The 13,333-nt window shown below is 38.7% G+C and overlaps 1 protein-coding gene across 12 annotated transcripts in view; it reads left to right on the forward strand.

Moving 5' to 3' along the window:
• Positions 1–13,333, forward strand: part of DMD (dystrophin) — a 2,135,104-nt gene that overhangs the window by 1,685,982 nt on the left and 435,789 nt on the right. The window lies entirely within an intron of this gene.

Below are 13,333 nucleotides of genomic sequence, written 5' to 3' on the forward strand. Positions count from 1 at the left end.
AAATATTAATCTGGCATTTGGCTGATTTTTTTAACATGCTCTGTTGGAATAAAAGAAGGTGACTGAATCTGTCACAGTTAATGATCATACAGGTTTTTTTTTCCAGGGAAAAATGCTTTCTCTATCTTTAATGTTCAGAAAGAAAGGACAGCATGCTTTCTTAGAGCGTAGGTGGGGGGGAGGAGAGGTAAGAGAGTCTTGATAAGGAAAGACTCATCCTTATAGATGGGATACAATGGCTGACACGTATATTCACATGGAGTTACCTTAATAGGAATGTGTTATTCATACATTTCTTACATTATTGTAATGCATATAAGGCACAGCTGTATTGTAAAATGTACTTACAGTGCTTTAGCTTCACCTTGTTGATAAATTCACTCATATCTGGAAATTTTAGAGTATGGAGATGATAATAGTTAATTTGTTTATAAATTAACTTAAATGTAAATGAATGAAAAATTATAGTGATTGTGTTCCATGGTTTCTATGGTTAGAAATAGCGATCCCTTTTTTCTCAAATGCATTTTATAGTACTTATTTCACTATAACTTATTTTTCCATTTTAATGTTAATCCACTATTAAGCTCCATTGCACTGTACTGAAAAAGCCAGAGATGATGTATTCCTTAGTAATCAAGTCTGGATGACTTTTAGCTTGAAATGTAGGTTATGGTTGTCCAATGCTTCTATTTAAAAACACTCAACATTTTCACCCTCTATATCTGACATATTTGGTATGGTCCATGAGAAGTAGTTATGAATGGGGAGATGATGGTGTACTGAATTTATATCCAGTCCATCTCTTTTCACACTCAAGTATCTGATTTTTTTTTTGGTTGCTCCTGGAATTAAAAAGCATTTCAAGTTTCCTTTTACACTTATATGTGATGTGCAGTATTAGCAATAATTTAATGTGTATGGTGTGGTAACTTTTGTATGTCACAGAAAAATGGGACATACAGCCATCAAAATAAAGTTTCTTGCAAACAGAGAGCTAGTATTTTATTTTTTAAGACAGATGACATTATTAAAAATGGAGTTATAGTTGGATAGAAACACCATGTTTGCGGTTTGCATTGCTTTTTAAAATTACTATGGAGGAGTCCTCTTTAGTTGAAGCAAGCACAGCACATGCAATAAAAATGAAAAAGAAATATTTAAAATTAATGCTAGGATCAATTTTAGACAATCCACAGAGTACACAAAATAAAAAATAGTTATAGTGTAAGTTAAAATATTTTTTAAAAAACCTTGGGAGTTGTCTTTTAAAGGAATTGCACTGGCATAAGTCTGAATTTTCTTCAAGGTTTTTTGTTTGTTTTTGTTTGTTTGTTTGTTTTGTTGGTTGGTTGGGTTTTTTTAAATATCTTCATACTCCATGAAGGACAAAATGTGTAGATTCCTTTTCAAGACGCAAATACCATTCTGTTCTCTGTTTGATCTTGGCTATGCAGCAAGAGCAGTGATTCTTACATATTAAAAAGAAACATTAGTATGCAAAGGCACAGCAGCAGCTGTTTTATTGTTACTTACTCCCAACAGATTCATATATATCTGTCCACCCATGGAGCAGTAATTTTTGACTTTCAGTGAAGGCTGAAGGGGGAAAATATCTTCATGAAATATCTTTTTGTTTCTCTAGCTCTCTGTCAATCTCTCTCTCTGTAGCTTGATACTTTACGCTAGACTATTTGCCTACCACTGTTTATCAGCCACTTCATAACATGTTTAATTCTCCGCAAAAAACCTTATAATTCATGAATGTTGCAAGAACAAGTGGGTTAGGAAATGTCTTTCTCTTGAATTGAATTAATGTGCTTGATGTCACTATGGAAATTGTTGGGATTTTTTTCCCTGAGAATAGAGTAGGAAAGTGCCTATTTTGTCCCATATTGAAGTCCAGAGAATTTTCACTGAGGGAAATGACATTATACTGTGGGTTTTAAGGGGGAAAAAAACCTTTTTGATTAATACTTTTGGACTAATTTTAGATATATATACTCTAAAATTGCTATCTGTGATTAGCTTGATTTTTATATTACATGAAATTGTCTCAGTTAGAGGAGTTGCCTATAATTAACTGAAAGTAGTACATCATTCAAACCAGTAATCTGACAGGGACTGAGGTTTCATTTATTTTTAAGTTCAGACTGGCTTTTAAAAGAGCTCAAGTATTTGTTTGCTTACTACTGCACTACTTATCATGTGTGAGATTGACCTAAGTTTTCTTCTCTGAAGACTGGGGATAGTCCTCAAATGATAAAGGTAATTCATCTAGCAATTAAGCATTAATATACTTGAATGTACATGTGAATTTATCTGGAGAACAAAAGAACAAACTGCTAGCCTTCATTCTCTTCTGTTTGCTCAGTAATGTATGGTTGACCCTCTGGTTATGATGAAAGTATTGTTCCATCTTCAAACCATCATCTTAAATATACATATATATGTGCAAGTTAATAAATTATTGGCGTTTATTGTGGATCAACAATGTACCTGTTGCTTGACAAAGGGCAATGGACAAAGGCCCTTATCTCAAGGGACTTTATGATATAAAAAATAATTCAGAATCTATATACATTGTGCATTTATGTTACATACTGTAATTGTCAAATCATAACTTGAGTTTTATTTAACAATGTGATTAGAATTTATACAGCACTTTATGCATATGAAGCAGACTATAGACATTTAACAATCAAATGAACTTGTGATGTTTGCTGGTAAGCTTTTTATCCCCACAGAAGAAGGAGGCAGGAAAACTAAGATCAAAGGTAAAGTGACTTGCCAAAAGGCACACTGTGAGTAAGTATAAGAGCCAATATTATAGTGCAAGAACTTCTGATTACAGCTGAGGGAGAAATATTTTTCTTATCCTGTGAATAATCTTTAAATGAGGATGAAAAGTCAAAATCTTGAAAATATTCACAAAGGGCTCGTCTAGACTGCATTCCTCTCTCGAAAGAGGAATGCAAATGAAGCAGATCGAAAATTCAAATGAAGCATGGATTTGCAAATCTCGCACTTCATTTGCATAATTGCATGAGAGTGCTTTTTCAAAAAAGGGATTTTTGAAAAAAAACCTGCAGTCTAGATGGGGTTCTTTTGAAAAAAAAAAAACCTGAAAAAATGAGGTGTACGGGTTCTTTCAAAAAAGGTGGGTTTTTTTTCGAAAGAACCATGTCTCGACTGTGGTGTTTTATTTCCGAAAAACCCTTTTTCGAAAAAGCACTCTCACGCAATTATGCAGATGAAGCACGAAATCTGCAAACCTGTACTTCATTAGAATTTTTATCTGCTTCATTTGCATTCCTCTTTTGAGAGAGGAATGCAGTCTAGGCAAGCCCAAACTGAGTGGTGCTAAATGAAAAAGAATTAGCTTATCAAAATGTTACATGTTGCTAATTTTGAGCATTTTAACTTATGGGTTGTTCTAATTAGCTGAAATATATAACTGAGATCCATTGTAAATGGAAAATCCAGATTTTTTCATTGGAAAATGTAAAACCAAAATGTTTTGACAACTTCAGAACAATTCTCAACTTTTTGTGCATTAGGAAATTTGCCAAACCTACCGTTGTTTCACAAAGTTTTGGTTGTGATTAACTGGTGTTTTTCATTGAAATAACTGAAATAAAAAATTCCCCAGCCAGCTCTACCTCAACTTCTAATCTTGTAATCATTCTTCTACACTGCCTTCCCTTTAAAATAATTATATAAATAGCAAATACTTATCACTGTAACACACTGATTTAATGGGTGGGAAACTTGGCTGGATCTGCATGATTCTGGAAAGCTTTTGGCTAAAAAAGAATATATACAGGGATAGTCCCTTCTTCCCTGACATCATCCTTGGACAACCAGAGAGATGCAAGCCAATTGGCTCTTTCCTCCCACAGTCATTAATTTAAAGCTTGGCCTTGTCTTTTTCAGGCTCCGTGCCCTCTTTTTAGCTGAACACACACTCCCTCCATACAGTGGTATGCTACTGGAACTGTGTTTTCTGATTGATATGTATCCAGTTGTATCAGGAAGTAACTTTTCCCATTTAGGCAAATTAGCTGGGGCATAGGGATTTTCTCCCTTCCTTACAGGATCACAGAGATACCGTTAGATTAAATAGCTATAGGGTTTAGGAATTGTTAAGATTAGGAATTGTACAAATGTCAGTTGGTTTCAACATACAGCCCATATCCACAAGGCACATAAAGTTTCTGTGGGGCCTTGGGCTAGAGGAAGTGGGAGCCGCTCTCCATCTCTTTCTGCCTGCAGTGCCCCATCCTCCTCCCCCCTCCAGCTGGGGAGTTGGGTCAAGCACATGGCCTTTCCCTACTCCTTGGCAAGAGTGCAGGGTGGGCAGAATGGGACAAGTCCTCACTCCTTGGCAGGAGTGGAAGGTAATCCACCCCAACCGACAATGTTCCACAGCCGGAGTGCCAGGCAGGCAACAAAGGTTGGGGCATAGAGGTGCCCATTTTTCCAGGCTCCTCCCCCCGTAGGCCCACTGTCTAATCCACCACAGGTTGTCCTGTGCTGGTTTTCGATCATAGGGCCAGTGACTAGTAAACGGGAGACATGGGTGTCTGCTGGTGGACCCCAAGTTTACAGAGAAAAAGCAGCCCTGAAGTCAGTGCACAGCAGGCTTTATTATCTTATAAATGCTCCTTTTTCGATTTGTTTTTAAATGAAAACAAAAGGTATATGCTTTATAACTGAGACACTCCTCCCCCCTTTTTTTGTTTTTTTCTATTTCTTACTTTTCCCCTTTGAGTTATACACCACAGGGTGGTGTGTGAATAAGTGTGGATGTCTTACAAGCAGACAAGGAAAGTTGGAAGCATCTACAGAACAATAAACAACTGGAAAAGAGGGGGAAAAACATTCTCTTTTCTAGCAATTCCAGTGAAATTCAAGTGTCATCCAGAAGATTGTTTTCTTGAGAATAGAAATAGAGCCCTAATGTTTGCTACATGATGATGTCATGTGGCAACTGAGATAGACAAAATTTACTTAACAAATTCTGAAAGTGTTTTGTTTTTGTTTTGGGGCAATTTTAAAGTGTTTCAAATGAGGCAATTGTTATGGAATTGACACTAGCTTCTGTTGTGACTCTGACTATAACAGCAAACAAGGTATGGGAAATCATTAAATAAAGATTGCATCATTCATTTATGTAGAGCTGAATTTAATTAAACTGCATTAACTCATGTTAATTCTGTAGGGGGATAGTTTCAGCTTACACTTTTGTCCCTCCCAAATTAATTTAAAATGGAACACCTGGGCTAGTATAATGATTGTTTAAGCGGAGCTGTACAGAGAAAGGTAATTGCATTTTACAGAGAATTTCAGAATTTGGTTTCATTCTGATTTGTAATGAAGACGAAACATTTCAAAGTTCTCCATGAAAGGGAAAACCTTGGGGGCCCCAGGCCTGGGGTAGTCCATCTGGCTGGTGCAACATGATCATGAACCCTGGAAGTCAAGCAGTCCCTGATTCCAAGACAGTCCACTTAGGTGCCTATTCCTAAGTCAAGGACAATGGAAATGCTAAGGAGCTGGGAGCTTGGAAGTTGGGGTTACTTTTGCTTTCTCCTGACTTCCTTTTAGCCTCTTTAGTGTGCTTCAGAGAATCCTGGGAGCTGTATGCATGGTTCCCAGAGCTTTCAGGGTCTTGGCTCCCCATTAGCCCCATCAGGTGTACTGCAGAAGAACCAGCTAGGTAAGGCAGGAGAAAATCAGCCATGTTTCTGATAGAAACATGCCTGTTTTCCACTGGACCTTAGCCTAAGTCAAACCATCTCCATGGAATGTTTCAATTTTCATGAAACAACGTTCTCTGCGAGAAAAACATTGTTAGAACATTTGTGGCTAGCTCTAGTTTAAGTCCCATAAAATTGAAACCAAAAGCTTGTCAATTAGAGGCTTTGTGCATAAATCTCCTGCAGCAAGCCACAGGCAATTCAGTTTTAAACATGACGAGATGAGTATATAGAACAGAACTGAATCTAGATCTAGTTTTTTTCAATACACCTTCCCTATGAGCTAAGTGTCAAAACACATAAAAAGCGGCAAGTTAGATATTCATAATGTAGCGATCATGTAGACAACTACAGGAGCCTTTTGCAGCAGGGCACTAGTTCATGCACTGGTTTGGACATAAGGTTTGCCAATAAACTGAGATAGGTAACATGCTCAAAAACAAGTGGATGTGAAAAGCTGCTTTTTAAAAGGGCCAGACAGTAATAGCATTTAACAAATTAAGGTTTTTTGCTGTTTTCCTCTGAAGGTAATTAATGTATCAAATGGAGTAGAAAAGACAACAAACAAAACTCTAGCCACACAGTCGAGAAATAAAAGAAATTTTAAACAACTCATTAGACAAGGAACATTGTCCTCAATACTAATCATCTCCTTCACTTTACAGAAGGGGTCATGAGGTTGTAGACAGCCACCACAGACAGACAAGTCTGAATTCAATGTCACTCAGTCAATCCAAGAGAAGTTGAGAGGGAATTTACTTCAAGGTAGAGAGGAAACGTTTACCTTCACTACCACTGGTAGGACAACTATCCAATAAATCTTTTACACACACAGAGACAAATGCATGTGTGTGCATGCGTGCACACTCACACACGCACACACACACATACACACACAATGTTGTTAAAGGGGAAGTACTGATATACTGTATATCCCGGCCATAAGCACGTCACAAAATGTTGTGCCCATTTTTAAGATCCCTCGACTTTCTGTGCCCTCTACCCCAGCACAAGAAGGCTGTAATTGTCATGTGCACAACTACTATTCCTAGGCTGATTTTTTTCACTGGGGCTTTGAGGTAGGATTTTTAAACTCAGCAGCCATGAATTGAGACCACAGTATGTGAATTCAGGTTTATGTTTCCAAGCAATTTTTTTCCCCAGTAACTCTCAGAAACATCCAGGCTTTATCATTATCTTTTAAAAATCAGTTGAAACAAACTTACACTACCAAATTTTTATAGTCTACCCAAAAATAATGTGTGTGTATGAGAGAGAGAAGTTCTAGAAACTGTGAAAATAACAATAGAGGATGCTATTAAGGATTAATGGGCTCTTTCTTCCCTCTTATAATTCCACTGGCCTATTAAATGAATTTGGCCCATTATAATTTTAAGACATTAAGTATTAAACTTCATCTTTAATAAAGATTGTATCTCCAAAAATATTGGAAAAGCCTTAAATTTGAGGGTCAAGTGTATATTTATTTTTTCCCTTGTTACTAATGGTTTGAACATGTCTCTAACCTCTAAGGTTTTGCTACCCATTCTCAAACTCCCCCTATATTTTTTTAAGCAGCTAGGGAAATTAATGTTCCATTGTGTGGATAGGATTTCGTATAGCATGAATTATTTGTCTGGGGACTTCACACATTTAGAGGTGTTTCTTTTGATTCTGTTGATCAGAAATCATTAGATCAGAACTCATAAGGTTAATATGCCCTCAACACTCAACAGTTCATTCACTGAAGCAGGGAATGGGAGTCAAACATAACTGCACAGTTTGATTTCCTGGTGATGCAATTATATTAAACCTATGCATTACAATGCAATGTTTGTTTCTAGGAGCATGTATTTGCATGCATCATTTGTCTGAACTGACAGCACTGTAACAGTTGAAGTGATTTGCACATTTATAACACTTTCTGGAGAATTTATACACTATACATAATAGTTACTCCAATGAGTTATGTAATTATATGTTGCATTTTATTAGTTAATTTAAATACATCATGTGTTCTCTTGAGGCCTAGACTGATACATGGCTGTATGAGGGAGATGAAAATAATGAACTTTACTATCTGCTTTAGCACTCCTGGTGATATGGAACCTCAGCTGTGTTAATTACCCTTGTGGTTTGTCTTTGTGGTGATAATTATATGTGACACTGCTTTTCAGTTTATGTAATATTCAACATAATTCAGAAATTGGCATTGATTTATCCTGTTATTCTATCAATGTATTTTGTATAAATTAAACATGTAAATCCATTTCATTAGATGTTTAGATCCCTGTAAAATTTAACAAAGCAAGAATTCATGTGACAACTGTTTATTTAAACAATAATTTGAGAGTGCTCTCTGTTGTTCATGAGGTAGCAAATGTACCATGTTCATAATGAACTCTTATGGTGAATGCTTCTGATAACAAACATCCAGGTGTTTCTTAGAGTATGGCTTCTGTAAAGGATACATCATTGGGTTAATGCTTTCCCCAAACACCTGTACATCCATGAAAGCTGAGGAAGTGCTTGTACTAAACATGAGAATAATATGTACCTTAAGATATTTTAAAATGAATGCTAGATGACTGATGTAATCAACTCAATGCTGTTTTTAAGTAAAAAACACAGGGGCCAGATAACAACCGAGGGGATACATGTCCAAATTTTTTCTCAGAGTTGTTTCTAGCTGGCACATAGCACCATGGCTTGTGAGAGCAACCCATCTTGTTTTACTGTGGAAACCTGCTCTCAATAACAGAGAGTTTAGAAACATATTTTGTACTTGGTAACACAGCTGCCTTGAGAGAATAAAGAGTACTTCCAAGTCAGTTTTAAATGTAAAGAAGAACACATTAATCTTGTGATAAGAATGGCCTTATCTCTAAAGATATGCAAAAGGTATTTGGCATTGGGTGGCTAAAATAAGAGAACGGGGGGAAAAAAAGAAGCTATAAAGTTATTGTTGGCTTTATTGATTTTAATAACAAAAAAGTGAATTAGTAATACCTGTAGCCCTTTTGATATGCTGTCTGTAACTATTCTCTCTCTCTGTTTTGTTTGGCTGATTTTTGCAGCCATTTTCTATTTACTTGCTAATATCTGGATGGTGAATAAGCAAATTTCTTTACTCTGGCTGCTAAATATTCTGCTCTGTGTGTGTGTGTGTGTGTAAATTTACATTTTGTACCAAATTTGTAAATTTCCTCTTTTCAATGAAATATCACCAGCATTGCATCAGAAATTCTACCCTATATTCCGAATTGGCCTAATAGTTGTCAGGCTTATCTTGACTGTGAATTTTAGAACAATTTGAAAGTTGAGCTTTACATAGAAATGTATTTGCCACCAAACATATGATATGTCTACATATCACCCCATAATGAAAAGCTGAAAAAATGAATCTGAGAGTTATCCTACCTTGGGAAATATTATCAAAAAATATCACATGGGACTAACTCATTGAAGTGTTTGCCCTTAATAGTATTTATATTTGTTCTAGGGGAAATTCACCTTTGGCAAGGATGATTTGTATTATTCAGATGGGAGTAAATTCCATCCTGGTATGGAAGATAACCTAACTCCCACACCCCCTTCCATACACACACATAGGTTTTGACTGTTTTTAATAAGATGTCAGGACTTTCTGGGTTCATCTACACAACAGGGATTAACTCATAAGAACATAAGAAAGGCCATAATGGGTCAGATCAAAAAGTCCATCTAGCCCAGTATCCTGTCTGCCGACAGTAGCCAATACCAGATGCCCCAAAGGAAGGGAACCCAACAGGTAATCCTTATGTGATCCGTCTCCTGTCATCCATTTATAGACAGAGGCTAGGGACACCATTCCTACCCATCCTAGCTAATAGCCAGGGCTCCACAAACTGTAGAATCTACTCGCCTATGGCGAGTAGATTTCAGCCGCGTGCACTGTTTACCGGTGGTGCGCGCATGTGTAATGCGGCTCTTGCGCATGCACAGTGTGGGGCTGACAAGCAGCTTTCACCACCGTTTGTCAAGCCCTGCTAATAGCCATTGATGGACCTCACCTCCATGAATCTATCTAGCTCTTTTTTGAACCCTGTTAAAGTCCTAGTCTTCACCACATCCTCTGGCAAAGAGTTCCACAGGTAAACTGTGTGCTGAGTGAAGAAAAAATTGCTTATTTCTTTTAAACCTGCTACCTATTAATGTCATGTGGTGACCCCCTAGTTCTTATATTGTGGGAGTAAGTAAATAACTTTTCCTTATTCACTTTTTCCACACCAGTCATGATTTTATGGAGCTCTATCATATCCTCCCTTAGCCTTCTCTTTTTTAAACAGAAAAGTCCACGTCTTTTTAATCTTTCTTCATGTGGGCCCCGTTCCAAACTCCTAATAATTTTTGTTGCCCTTTTCTGAACCTTTTCCAGTGCCAATATATCTTTTTTGATATGAGGTGACCACATCTGTGTGCAGTATTCAAGATGTGGATGTACCATAGGTTTATATAGAGGCAATAAGATATTCTCTGTCTTATTCTCTATCCCTTTTTTAATTATTGCTAACATTTTTGCTTTTTTGACTGCCACTGCACATTGAGTGGATGTTTTCAGAGAACTATCCACAATGACTCCAAGATCTCTCTCGAGTAGTTACAACTAAATTAGTCCCATTCATATTGTATGTATAGTTGGGATTATTTCTTCCAGTGTGCATTACTTTACATTTATCAACATTAAATTTTATTTGTCATTTTGTTGCCCAATCATTTAGTTTGGTGAGATCTTTTTGAAGCTCTTTACAGTTTGCTTTGGTCCTAACTATCTTGAGCAGTTTGGTATCATCTACAAATTTTGCCACCTCACTGTTTACCCCTTTATCTAGATCCATTTATAAATAAATTGAATAGGATTGGACCGTTGGGGAACTCTACTAGTTACCCTCTCCACTCTGAAAACTTACCATTTATTTCTACCCTTTGTGTCTTGTATTTTAACCAGTTATCAATCTATGAGAGGACCCTCCCTCTTATCCCATGATAACTTAGGGTATATCTACGCTAGCCCCCTAGTTCGATCTAGGGAGGCTAATGAGGGCGACTGAAATTGCAAATGAAGTGCGGGATTTAAATATCCCATGCTTCATTAGCATGTTCCCAGCCGGTTCCCATTTTAGAAATTGACTAGCCCGAAGTAACTGCCCGCATCTACACTCGACAGTGAAATAGTATTCTGAATTAAAGCCCAAATCGAATTAGCTGTTATTCCTCCTGCAATGAGGTTTACCAGCTAATTCGATTTAGGGCTTTAATTCGGAATCCCACTTCACTGCCTCGTGTAGACGCGGGCAGTTACTTTGGGCTAGTCAATTTCTAAAATGGTGACCAGCCGGGAACATGCTAATGAAGCACAGGATATTTAAATCACGCATTTCATTTGCAATTTTGGTCACCCTCATTAGCAGGGCTTGACAAATAATGCAATCTACTCACCTGTGGTGAGTAAATTGCAACCTGGAAGAGCTGGGTTTGGGCGATCTGCTCACAATTCGGTGAGCCCTGCTCATTAGCCTCCCTAGATCCAACTAGGGGGCCAGTGTAGACATACCCTTACTTAAGAGCCTTTTGTGAGGGACTGTCACAGGCCAGGTTGCCCCTCGGGCCTACAGCCCTGTCATCATCGGGGCTACCCGCCAATGTCTCCCGATTTTTGCCCTTTCCCCCACCACCTGTGCCCCTAATGTGCTCCCCCAGCTTCGTCCCCTCTGAAGCAAAAAAGTCCGAGGCCCGGTCCAGAGCCTCCTAAGCTTTGGTCTTCCTGAATGCTATACAGCACCCACGATGGAGGAGGGGACTTGGGCCCTCCCTCACTCCAAGTCCCGACCCAGGACCTTAAAGGCAGCCGCATCGGCTCGCTGCCTGGTTGGTGGGGACTCCCCCGTAACTCACCAACCCTTGGGATCTGGTTAAGGCGTCGCTGCTGCCTGCCGTCCCCGTCCTGGGTCACTTCCTCCTCCTCGCCGAGCTCGCCTGCTCAGTGATCCGCTGCTCCGTCTCGCCGGTCGTTGATCGCGGCTTCCTCCGTACCGGGCTCCTTTCACCCGGCCAGAGCGTCCTCCTCTCTCTGCTCTCTCTGGCCTCTTTTGAAGGGCCCACCTTCCACGGCCCGGCCCCCTTCGCCCGGGCACCTTCTGATGATGTCACCCGGGAAGGGGAATTCCCTCCGGGTGACGTCTATGCCCCCAGCTGGCCCCATGCATGCGGGGCACGTGACTCGGGCTGCCGCCCGCGGGCAGCTGCCTCTCTGACTCCCAGCATCCTTTTTGCCCCTCACGGGCTCTGAAGTGCGGGGCGTCCCCAGTTCCGGGGTGGTCGGAACCGGTGCCCCGTCACAGGGACCTTATCAAAGGCTTTTCAGAAATCTAAGTATACTATATACACTGGATCCCCCTTGTCCACGTGTTTGTTGACCCTCCTCAAAGAGCTCTATTAGATTAGTAAGGCATGATTTCCCTTTACAGAAACCATGTTGACTTTCACCCAACAAATTATGTTAATCTATGTGTCTGACAATTTTTTTCTTTACTATAATTTCAACTAATTAGCCTAGTAATGACGTTAGAATTACTGGTCTTTAATTGCCAGGATCACCTCTAGAACCCTTTTTAAATATTAGTGTCATGTTAGCTATCTTCCAGTCATTAGGTACGGAAGCTGATTTTAAGGATAGGTTACAAACCACACTTAATAGTTCCAAAATTTCACTTTTGAGTTCTTTCAGAACTCTTGGGCGAATGCCACCTGGTTTGCAGAGATTAAATTATGCAGTTTATTTTGAAAAAGCTTATTTTGAGTTTTGGTGCTTATTTCAAAATAGAGCACTCTTTCTCTTCCCTTACTCCTCATAAAATGAGGGTTACAGAAGTCAGAGTAAGAAGTCCTCCAGCTTGACAGTATTTAGACATTATGTCATAATAACGGCCAGCTGTGTAGACATGGACTATGTTATTTTGAAATAACAGTTATTTTGAAATAATGTTGCTGTATAGACCTACCCCTCTGAGATCAGAACGTCAGTGAATGTTGAGGAGGAGGAGGAAGCAAAGTGTTGAAAGAGAAAGATGACTGGGGAAAAAAAGAGAAAATAATTTGAAGGTGAGAGGTATTAATAAATTTTAAAACTAAATGTTAGTCATTCTTTTGTATGAAAGGTGGTGGAGTTAGCATCTCAGCAAATTGAAAAAAAAAAGTTAAAGTGTGAGAGTGGTAAAGCACATTTCAGAAATAACTTGAAGTGTCTTTCTGGTAGCTCAGAAATAACCATGTCCGTGGCAGATAAACTCCAGTCGTTGGACTCCAAAATTATTTATCCTGGATATGTTTCTTAATTCTTTAACAGGGATTCCCCCCTCAAGTTATCCAAATAATAATATGCTGTGCTGCCATTAGTTGTCTGGGCCAAATCAAGGGTTTTTCTTAATCTTGAGTTCTAAACTGAGAGCATATTGCCAAATGACACTTCAGGGAAGGCAACAATTGGGACCTGCTGGCATCCTCCTAAAATGAAAATTTAAACTACAATCCTT

Source organism: Pelodiscus sinensis, chromosome 1, assembly GCF_052426305.1.
Source record: "Pelodiscus sinensis isolate ZL-2025 chromosome 1, ASM5242630v1, whole genome shotgun sequence".
NCBI classification, from domain to species: Eukaryota; Metazoa; Chordata; order Testudines; family Trionychidae; genus Pelodiscus; species Pelodiscus sinensis.